This window comes from Setaria italica, chromosome IV (genome assembly GCF_000263155.2).
Source record: "Setaria italica strain Yugu1 chromosome IV, Setaria_italica_v2.0, whole genome shotgun sequence".
NCBI classification, from domain to species: domain Eukaryota; kingdom Viridiplantae; phylum Streptophyta; class Magnoliopsida; order Poales; family Poaceae; genus Setaria; species Setaria italica.
In genome coordinates this window covers 24,978,945-24,989,441 of record NC_028453.1, presented here as the reverse complement: position 1 = coordinate 24,989,441, position 10,497 = coordinate 24,978,945, and positions in this window count along the sequence as shown.

Sequence of the window (10,497 nt, the reverse complement as noted above, 5' to 3'; positions counted from 1 at the left end):
TAGCTCATGGACGAGGGGCCGGCAAGAGGTCCCTGCTAGGAAGGCTCCTATGACGTCGGCGTCAGCGACGTTGGAGAGTGATAGAGTCGGAGTGCCCGATCTTTCGGTGAGTGGAGATAAATTCGACTTGGTGGAAGTAGACCCTCACGATCCGACTACGACGAGCGAACCCGAAGCGCCAATGCAATCGCTGAACCAACTCCCGATGGTTACCAACCTCGCCGGTGCGAGATCAGCCTGATCACGAAGATCGATTCCTGTCCGCAATCGAAGAACGAACAAGAAAGAGAGGCGAGCAATCTAAATATCACTCGAAGGTGGAGTTCTGAATCACAAGGACAGCGCGTATTTGCGCGTGTTCAAGAGTAGCTAAAGCTAGATGTAAAACAAAACTCAAGTCGTAAACAAAAAGGACTCGGACTAAATAAAGGGGGCGCAGCCCCTGGAGTCCGAAGGGGTCACGGCGCCCAACCCTAGGCGCCCCACCTGGGCTGCCCTGTTGGGCCATCTTCTTATTCCGATGGGCCTTCGTTCCTTAACAGCATGATGAAGTTTAATTCTCTCGCACGGGCTCGAGTGATTGGCCCAACTGGATGAGCAACTGTAGGCGCCTGAGGTGGAGGAGCAACTGGAGGCGCCTGAGGTGCTGCTGGTGTAGATGTACTCGTGGTGTCCTCATCATCCTCCCCTTCTTGAACTGAAGTCGTCCTCGACGGCAACTCCTCATCTTCGCCCACATACGGTTTCAAATCTGCAACATTAAAACTCGTGGAAACACCAAACTCCGCAGGCAGGTCAAGGATATAAGCATTATCATTAATCTTGGTTAGCACTTTAAAAGGACCAGCAGCACGTGGCATCAATTTAGAACGACGTAAGGTAGGAAAACGATCCTTCCTCAAATGCAACCAAACCAGATCACCCAGTGCAAAAGTAACATGTTTTCTCCCTTTACTACCCGCAACCTGATATTTAGCATTAGCAGCAGCAATGTTTTGTTGAGTTTGCTCATGCAAGCTAATCATTTGATCAACATGTGCAGCGGCATCTATGTGTGGGGTGTCCTCGGCATCAAGTGCAAACAAATCAATAGGCGCCCGAGGAATATAACCATAAACAACTTGAAAAGGACACATCTTTGTAGAAGAATGCGTTGCATGATTATAAGCAAACTCAACATGAGGCAAGCAATCTTCCCAACGTTTCAAGTGTTTATCTAAAACAGCCCTAAGCATAGTGGACAAGGTTCGATTAACCACCTCAGTTTGTCCATCAGTCTGAGGGTGACAAGTGGTGCTAAACAGCAATTTAGTTCCCATTTTATTCCATAGTGATCTCCAAAAATGACTGAGAAACTTAGCATCACGATCAGAGACTATTGTATTTGGAATACCATGCAAACGAATAATCTCGCGAAAGAACAATTCAGCAACATTGCTAGCATCATCAGTCTTATGACAAGGTATAAAATGAGCCATTTTGGAGAAACGATCAACAACCACAAAAATACTGTCCCTCCCCTTCTTAGTTCTAGGCAATCCCAAAACAAAGTCCATAGAAATATCAAGCCAAGGGGAAGTAGGAACAGGCAAAGGCATGTACAAACCATGGTTGTTTAATCGTGACTTAGCTTTCTGGCAAGTAGTGCAGCGGGCAACAAGGCGCTCAACATCAGCGCGCATCCGGGGCCAAAAGAAGTGGGCAGCCAGCACTTCATGCGTCTTGTAGACGCCAAAGTGCCCCATGAGACCGCCTCCATGCGCTTCCTGTAACAACAAACGACGAACCGAGCTAGCTGGAACACACAGCTTGTGAGCGCGAAACAGGAACCCGTCCTGTATGTGAAATTTGCCCCATGGTTTGCCATGAATACAGTGGGCGAAAGCATCTTTAAAATCAGCATCATCCACATATTGATCCTTCACAGTTTGCAAGCCAAAGATTTTAAAATCTAACTGTGACAGCATGGTATAGCGACGAGACAAAGCATCAGCAATGACATTTTCCTTCCCGCTCTTGTGTTTAATAATGTAAGGGAAAGACTCAATGAATTCTACCCATTTAGCATGACGACGGTTCAGGTTTGTTTGGGTACGAATATGTTTTAAAGCCTCATGATCAGAATGAATTATAAACTCGCGATGCCAAAGGTAGTGCTGCCAAGTATGCAAAGTGCGCACTAAAGCATAAAGTTCCTTATCATAAGTAGAATAATTCAAGCTAGCACCACTTAATTTCTCACTAAAGTAAGCAACCGGTTTTCCTTCTTGTAACAAAACAGCACCTAGCCCAATACCGCTAGCATCGCATTCAAGCTCAAACACTTTAGTAAAATCAGGCAACTGCAAGAGAGGAGCATTGGTTAACTTATCTTTCAAGGTGCTGAACGCAACCTCTTGCGAATCACTCCAAGCAAAGGGAACATCCTTCTTTGTAAGCTCATGTAGAGGCGCTGCAATGGAGCTAAAATCACGAACAAACCGGCGGTAGAAACCTGCAAGGCCAAGAAAGCTTCGAATTTGTGTGACCGTCGTCGGTGTAGGCCACTCCCGAATGGCATCAATCTTGCTGCTATCCACCTCAATGCCCTATGGAGTAACAACATAGCCAAGAAACGAAACACGTTGTGTGCAAAACATGCATTTTTCGAGGTTAGCAAATAAATGGGCCGCACGCAATGCATCAAAAACAGCACGCAAATGTTCTAAATGCTCTTCCATAGACTTGCTGTAAATGAGGATATCATCAAAATAGACAACTACAAACAATCCTATGAAGGGCCTCAGAACTTCATTCATCAAACGCATAAATGTGCTGGGAGCATTTGTCAAACCAAACGGCATAACCAACCATTCATATAACCCAAATTTCGTTTTAAAAGCCGTTTTCCATTCATCACCTAATTTCATGCGAATCTGATGGTAGCCACTACGCAAATCAATCTTAGTGAAAATAATGGCACCACTAAGCTCATCTAGCATATCATCAAGGCGTGGTATAGGGTATCGGTAGCGAATGGTAATGTTATTAATAGCACGACAGTCTACACACATACGCCATGAGCCATCTTTCTTTGGAACAAGTAACACAGGAACGGAGCAAGGGCTAAGAGACTCACGAATATAACCCTTGTCAAGCAACGCCTGTACCTGGCGCTGGATTTCCTTCGTCTCATCCGGATTTGTACGGTACGGTGCGCGGTTCGGAAGCTGTGCGCCGGGAATGAGGTCGATCTGGTGCTCAATGCCACGAAGTGGTGGAAGTCCCGGTGGCAAATCTTTTGGAAAGACATCAGCGTACTCCTGCAAAATGTTAGCAACCGCAGGGGGAATATCCAAAGATGGTGCATCATCAAGTGAAACGAGCACACTAGAGCATATAAGGACATAGCATGGCAAAGGAGCATCGCGTAACTCATCAAAATCAGCACGTGTGGCAAGCAAAACAGGAGCATTCAACTTGATTTCAGAATTAAGAGATGTCGATGGTTCAAGTTGTTTAGCAGTTTTCGCAGCTCTAGCAAGATCATCTTTAAGAATTTGTTCAGGTGTCATTGGATGTATAATTATTTTCTGACCCTTAAACATGAAAGAATAGTGATTTGAACGACCATGATGCAAGCTATCAGTATCATATTGCCAAGGTCGCCCAAGTAACAGAGAGCATGCTTCCATGGGAATAACATCACAATCGACAAAATCAGAATAAGCACCCATGGAGAAAGGAACACGGACTGATCGAGTAATTCTAATTTTCCCACCATCATTAAGCCATTGAATGTGATATGGATGTGGATGCTTACGAGTGGGTAAAGACAACTTTTCAACCAGCGTGGTACTCGCCAAATTGTTGCAGCTGCCGCTGTCGATGATGATGCGAATCGACCGCTCCTGCACAACGCCCTTGGTATGGAAAAGAGTGTGTCGCTGATTCTTCTCGGACGGTGCGACCTGTGTACTAAGAACACGCTGCACAACAAGACTTTCATACCTATCGGCGTCACCCGGGTTGACATGTACCTCCATAGCTGCATGGTCAGTGGCAAGCATCGCATGTCGAGTATCTTCAGAATCACTAGCGGAAGAGTACTCACCATCATCACGAAGAAGCAAAGTGCGCTTGTTCGGACAGTCCCGAATCACATGGCCAAATCCTTTGCAACGATGACACTGAATATCCCGTGTACGGCCTGTGGGAGGGGCGGCGCCTGTGGAAGGGGCAGCGCTTGCAGGTTTGGCCGTTCGCTCGCGCGGTGTAGTGGTGGGCGTGGGTGGCGCAGGGAGAGCGGGTGCGGAGTTGGATGTCGAGCTTCTTCCTGCAAAAGAGTTAGAATATGTCTTCGAGCGGCGTCCCTGCACTTCACGTTCAGCTTTGCAAGCATATTCAAATAATGTTGTCATATCTGTGTAGTCCTTATAATCAAGTATATCCTGAATTTCGCGGTTCAAACCACCACGAAAACGTGCCATAGCAGCATCGGTTTCCTCCAATAACCCACAACGAATCATGCCTATTTGTAATTCCTGGAAATATTCCTCAACAGATTTGGAACCTTGCTGAAAACGTTGCATTTTATTAAGCAAATCGCGAGCATAATAAGAAGGCACAAATCTGTGGCGCATAGCAGTTTTTAATTGCTCCCAAGTGGTTGGAATGGTATTGGGATGTTTGTGTTTATATTCACGCCACCAAATTAAAGCAAAATCAGTAAATTCACTAATAGCAGCTTTAACTTGAGAATTAGCAAGAATATCATGGCATGAAAATTTCTGTTCAACTTCTAATTCCCAATCAAGATATGCAGCAGGATCATATTTGCCATTAAAAGGTGGGATTTTAAATTTAATCTTGGAAAAGGAATCATTACCACCGGAACGGCGTGGCACGCGGCGGGCACGGCCTCGGCGGTCGCCATCGTCCTGGTCCGAGTCACCACCATAACCCTGCTGCAACTCTGCGACTGTAGTGTGCAATGCATCGAGTCTTGCCACAACTGAGTCGAGTGTGGCCTTAGCGGCCGTCTGTGCAAGGTCGAGCTGATCACACCGCTCGGTCGTCGAGGAGATCGTCGAGTCCAGCCGTTCACTCTCTCTCTCTCTCTCTCTCTCTCTAGAGTAAGGCGGACCTCAGAATAATAAAGGACCAAGAAAGAGAGATACGGATGTGGAAGGCTGCCACGGAATGCGTGGGGGAGGGGGGAATTAACACCAGAGAGTCGTGACCCAAGAGGAGTCACGGCACGCGCAAAGGGAGGTTCCACCGAAACAAATCCGAATCACCTTCCTTCTCCCTGTTGGATTCTTCTTCGTCTTTTTTTTTTTTGCTTCTTTCCTTTTTTTTTTTGCACTTTCCTTTTTTTTTCTGATTGCTTTCGATCTTTTTTTTTTGACAGGGGGGCGATCGGAGTAGTGGGATGGCGCGGCGCGGTTGTCGCGGGGGGAGGTGCGGTGGGCGCGGCTGGTAGGGTTGGCGAGCAGCGGAACGGCGGCGGCGGCGAAAACTAGGGTTAGATGAAAAATGAGAAACAAAAGATTAAACACAAGTAACCAGCAACAATTGAACGAGTAGGCACACAAATTCAACAAAGACACTTATTGAAAGAATGTGCGAGGCTAAACGGTTGCTGGGACAAAGGATCTAACCTGAAAAAATTTGTTTTGGTTTTTGTGGACTGTAGGAAGGGAAAAACACTCGGTAAAACTCACCGATCAACCTGGAAAGCTGATACCACTTGATAGAGTCGGAGTGCCCGATCTTTCGGTGAGTGGAGATAAATTCGACTTGGTGGAAGTAGACCCTCACGATCCGACTACGACGAGCAAACCCGAAGCGCCAATGCAATCGCTGAACCAACTCCCGATGGTTACCAACCTCGCCGGTGCGAGATCAGCCTGATCACGAAGATCGATTCCTGTCCGCAATCGAAGAACGAACAAGAAAGAGAGGCGAGCAATCTAAATATCACTCGAAGGTGGAGTTCTGAATCACAAGGACAGCGCGTATTTGCGCGTGTTCAAGAGTAGCTAAAGCTAGATGTAAAACAAAACTCAAGTCGTAAACAAAAAGGACTCGGACTAAATAAAGGGGGCGCAGCCCCTGGAGTCCGAAGGGGTCACGGCGCCCAACCCTAGGCGCCCCACCTGGGCTGCCCTGTTGGGCCATCTTCTTATTCCGATGGGCCTTCGTTCCTTAACAGCATGATGAAGTTTAATTCTCTCGCACGGGCTCGAGTGATTGGCCCAACTGGATGAGCAACTGTAGGCGCCTGAGGTGGAGGAGCAACTGGAGGCGCCTGAGGTGCTGCTGGTGTAGATGTACTCGTGGTGTCCTCATCAGAGAGCTCGGTGCGCTTTCTGGAGAAGCGCCGGATGTAATCCCAGAGGGGTTCATCCGCCCCCTGACGGCAACTCCGGAGATCCCAGGAGTTGCCGGGGCGTGTGTACGTCCCTTGGAAGTTTCCTATGAAAACCTCTTTCAGGTCGTTCCAGCTGCGAATGCGTCCCGAAGGGATATGTTCTAGCCAGGCTCGCGTGGAGTCTGCCAGAAAAAGAGGTAGGTTGCGGATGATAAACAGGTCATCGTCCGCCCCGCCGGCTTGACATGCAAGCCGGTAATCGCTGAGCCACACTCCAGGATTCGTCTCCCCCGAGTACTTGGCTACACTCGTGGGCTGCCTGAAGCGCGGCGGAAAGGGCGCACTTAGGATGCGCACGGAGAAGGCCCGAGGCCCAGCCGCTCCGGGGCTCAGGCTGCGGTCTTTCCCGCTGTCGTAGCGCCCGCCATGGTGAACGTGGTAGCCTCGATCTGCCCCGTCCCCCCTGTCCGCGCGGGAGCGTCTCCGCGCGTTCAGGGTGTCGCGGGCGTCGCGGACGAGACCGACACGCTGGTGGACGGACCGAGCCTCGCCTACCGCGGGCGGCGGGGCTCATCGGGCGGATGCGGCCTGATTTGCCCTCGGAGGGGGTTGATGGACCGATTCCCCCCGCCGTTCCGGGGGCGCGCCCTGGGTCGCCCGGCTGGCGTTCTGCCCGCGTCGCCGAGACGCTGAACTTTCCGCCTGCTGGACGGCAGCGCACTCAAGCAGGTTGCGCATCTCTTGGCGTGCTCGTCGCTCCTCGGGCGTCGCTGGCTCGGGGAGCTGTCGGAGCAACACCGCCGCGGCGGCGACGTTTTGGCTAGCGCGGGCAAAAAGCGGCGGACGCTCTCCGTCCGCACAGATGCGTTCCTGGACGTCGCGCGCCCGTTGTCGCGCTCCCCCCTCGTGGTGGGGGTGCTCTACCTCTTGGCGAGCGTCCGCGTGCGCTTCGGGTTGCCGAGAGCACTCTGGGGCCCTGGGTAGGGCTCCAGTTGTTGCTGCGGCGTGCGAGGGGGGAACCCATTGTCTCCCCTCGGCACCATCGCCGTTGGACCCCTCGGAGTGTGCGTCGACCACAAGGCACTCGCGTGAGGGGTGGGGGCTCCCGCTGCTGGAACCAGCGTCAGAGATCGTCCTTGCCGCGCCTACGAGCTCGTTGCTCGCAGGCGACGTGGTCAAGGTCCGCGCTAGGAGGCGTCCGTAAGCCCCCGTGGCGTTGCGTAGCCCGAAGGGTTGTTCCTCTGGCGACGTCCTTCTGGTAGGCGACCGGCCGCTCGCCGCCGTCCTGGCGACGGGGCCGAGGGTTGTAGGACGAGCGGGCAAGACGAGGACAGGGATCAGCTCGATCCCTTCCCCGGTGGCCAGGAAGTCCAGGCTCCCGAAACGGATCAGGGAGCCCGGAGCAAAGCTGCTATCGCGACTGGCCATCTGAGGCTGGAGATGTACGCGCAAAGGTCCCCTACCTGGCGCGCCAACTGTCGTTGTCAAGATCAGCGGATCAAGACTTAGACTAGTAAATTTCTTTTATGCGCGTAAGCCTCAGGTGGTTGCGCGGGAGACACGGATTTAGACTGGTTCAGGCAAAGGAAGCCCTACGTCCAGTATCGGGGATGTTCGTGTTGCCCACGCGGGGTTCTGTAGTAGGGGGTTACAGATTGACGAGAGAGGGACTGGTCCCAAGTCTCTTTGGTGCTTGCGCTCTCAGGGAGAGTTGTTGTGTACTATGGCTTGCGGGAGAAGAAGCCGATCCCCTCTCCGGCCTCGGGTTCCTCCTTTTATATCGCAAGGGGGTGGCCGGAGTTACAATTGGGATCGGGTAAAAAAGGACTGTAAAGAGTAAAGCGTAGAATGGTAAAAGGTACGGCAGGAAGGAGGAGCAAGATCCTAGGCGTCCGATGCCTCTGCTGGCCCCTGACGAGCGCCGACGCGCATGCCGGAGGGGGAGGTTGCCGTGTGCCAAGTGTTGTTGCTCCCTGCATATAGCTACTTCGATGCTCGTAGGTATCAGATCATGATGAGGGCGTTCCGTCGTTACCCCAGCGTCCGTTTGGGGAGGACGGTGGATGCTGCTGCTCAGGTGACGGATGCTGAGAGGGAGAGTGTCGCGTCCGTGCTGCTGGGCGCGCGGGACCCGAGGGTGTGCGGGGCCCGAGGATAGGCCGCTCTCTTCTTTGCTCCGACCGGCGCAGGCCATGAGTACCCTGCGGCGAATGGGAGCCGGCCGCCGGCACTGTAGCCTGCACAGAGCGATCGTGCACGGGTACTTGCGCCGGGTTGCGTGAGGGGCGTGGTCGCCCTGCCCTCCATCAGTCCTGCGGCGCATTTATGGCGAGGCCGACGGGGGGACCCACAGGATTTTGTCTGTCTTGCCCGTCTGGACCGTATCCGAGGGGGGTACCTCCCCCGGGGGGCCCAGTGCGCCCGACCCCTTCACTTGGGGTCGGACGAGGCGGAACTCCGTGGTGAGGGGTCGGGCGCCCCCGACCCCGGGGTCGCGGTCGGGCGAGGCGGAAACTTTGCGGAGGGGGGTCAGGCGCTCCCGATCCTGGTGCCTTGGTCGGGCGAGGCGGAGCTTTGATTACGCTTAGGTGGGCCTGGGCCTCCGTGTCCGTATCTTTAAGTGGTGTCTTAGGGGAGCGTTAATATTTCCCCCCAACAATTAGCAAATGATTACTGTAGCACCATATTGTCAAATCATGGACTAATTATGGACTAATTAGGCTTACTAGATTCGTCTCGCGAATTAGACTCCATCTGTGCAATTAGTTTTGTAATTAGACTATATTTAATACTCCTAATTAGTATCCATATCGGATCAAACATCCGATATGACAGGTACTTCTAAATGCGTATCCAAACACCCCCTTGGTGTTGGACCACAGCCTCAATTTTTAAGATGTTGACGTTTTTTGTAAAGAATTACTATCTAGCACAGGGGACTTCAGCTAAGCACTCCCATGTCCGTGGAATCTGTTGAAGAAAATTGGCAAGTTAATGTAACAAACTTCGCAGGTAAACTCTAAACAATTACCGTACTAACCTTAGTTGTTGTTAATTCGCAATTATACTTATGTTTCCATAGTCTTCTTGCCTCACAATATGTAAATCATTTGACCCTGCTTCTCTTGCAGCACGTATATAGTCCTGCTTTTAACACAGGGTGTACAGCTTTCACAGAAAAATAAGGGCAGATATTTTGTTGCTCGGTTTTTTCACAGCGCGTGAGAAAGTGTTTTTCAAAAAAAAAATGACCCAGCCTAGGAGGCAGTATAAGATTTTTCATTTTCAATATCATTAGGAAGGAGGAATAGGCATCAGAATTCTGATGACAGCATAACACTGGAAACCGCTCGGCCCCACGTGTGACTCGGGCGGCGCCGCCTCCCCCACCTCTAGCGCTGCCCCCTCCTCCTCTCCACCTCACCGTCGCTGGAGCTCACCGGCTGAAACCGTCCAGCCGCGACGAGGGCGGCGGCGGGTGCATCTCCTCTCCCATGGAACCCCCTCTTCCCCCTCCACATCCTCCCCCACCCTCTCATCTCTTGTTGCTGCTATGGTGGCTGCCGGCACCCCTAGGTTGGGATGCCCAGATTCGGAGTCGGCAAGCCCAGATTCGGCGCCGCCCTTGCTGCTGGGGCCTCCCCTGCGCTAGTGGGGGCCGGTGATGGCCAGGTCCGCGGCGGCGGCGGCAGGGCGGCGGTGGCGGCCCTCAGTAGGGCGGCGGCACGTGCGGAGCCGACCTCTCCTGGGCTGAGCTCCGGGTGGAGGTCAAGATGGCAACGGGTACAAAATATCCGCGTGCCCGCGGATATGAAACCCGATGGGCACGGATATGGGTCTAAGTATGTGCCCGCGGGCACGGGCGTGGGTGTGACCCTAGACCCAACGGATATTTGCTCGCGGGCGTGAAAAAATGATATCCGCACCCGCAAACCCATCATACCCACTCCAATGTCTGACATGTGGCCCCAACACCATACCAATGTATATAAACTTAGATTCTTAGGGTTTCATTTCTCCCAGTCCCTCTGCCCGCAGCCGCACTCCCTTATGACCCCATGCCCCAACTCCCCTGTCCCGACCCAAGTCCCAACTGCCCGACTCGACCCAGGCTGCCAGCGCCGCCGACCGCCCCTTTCCGC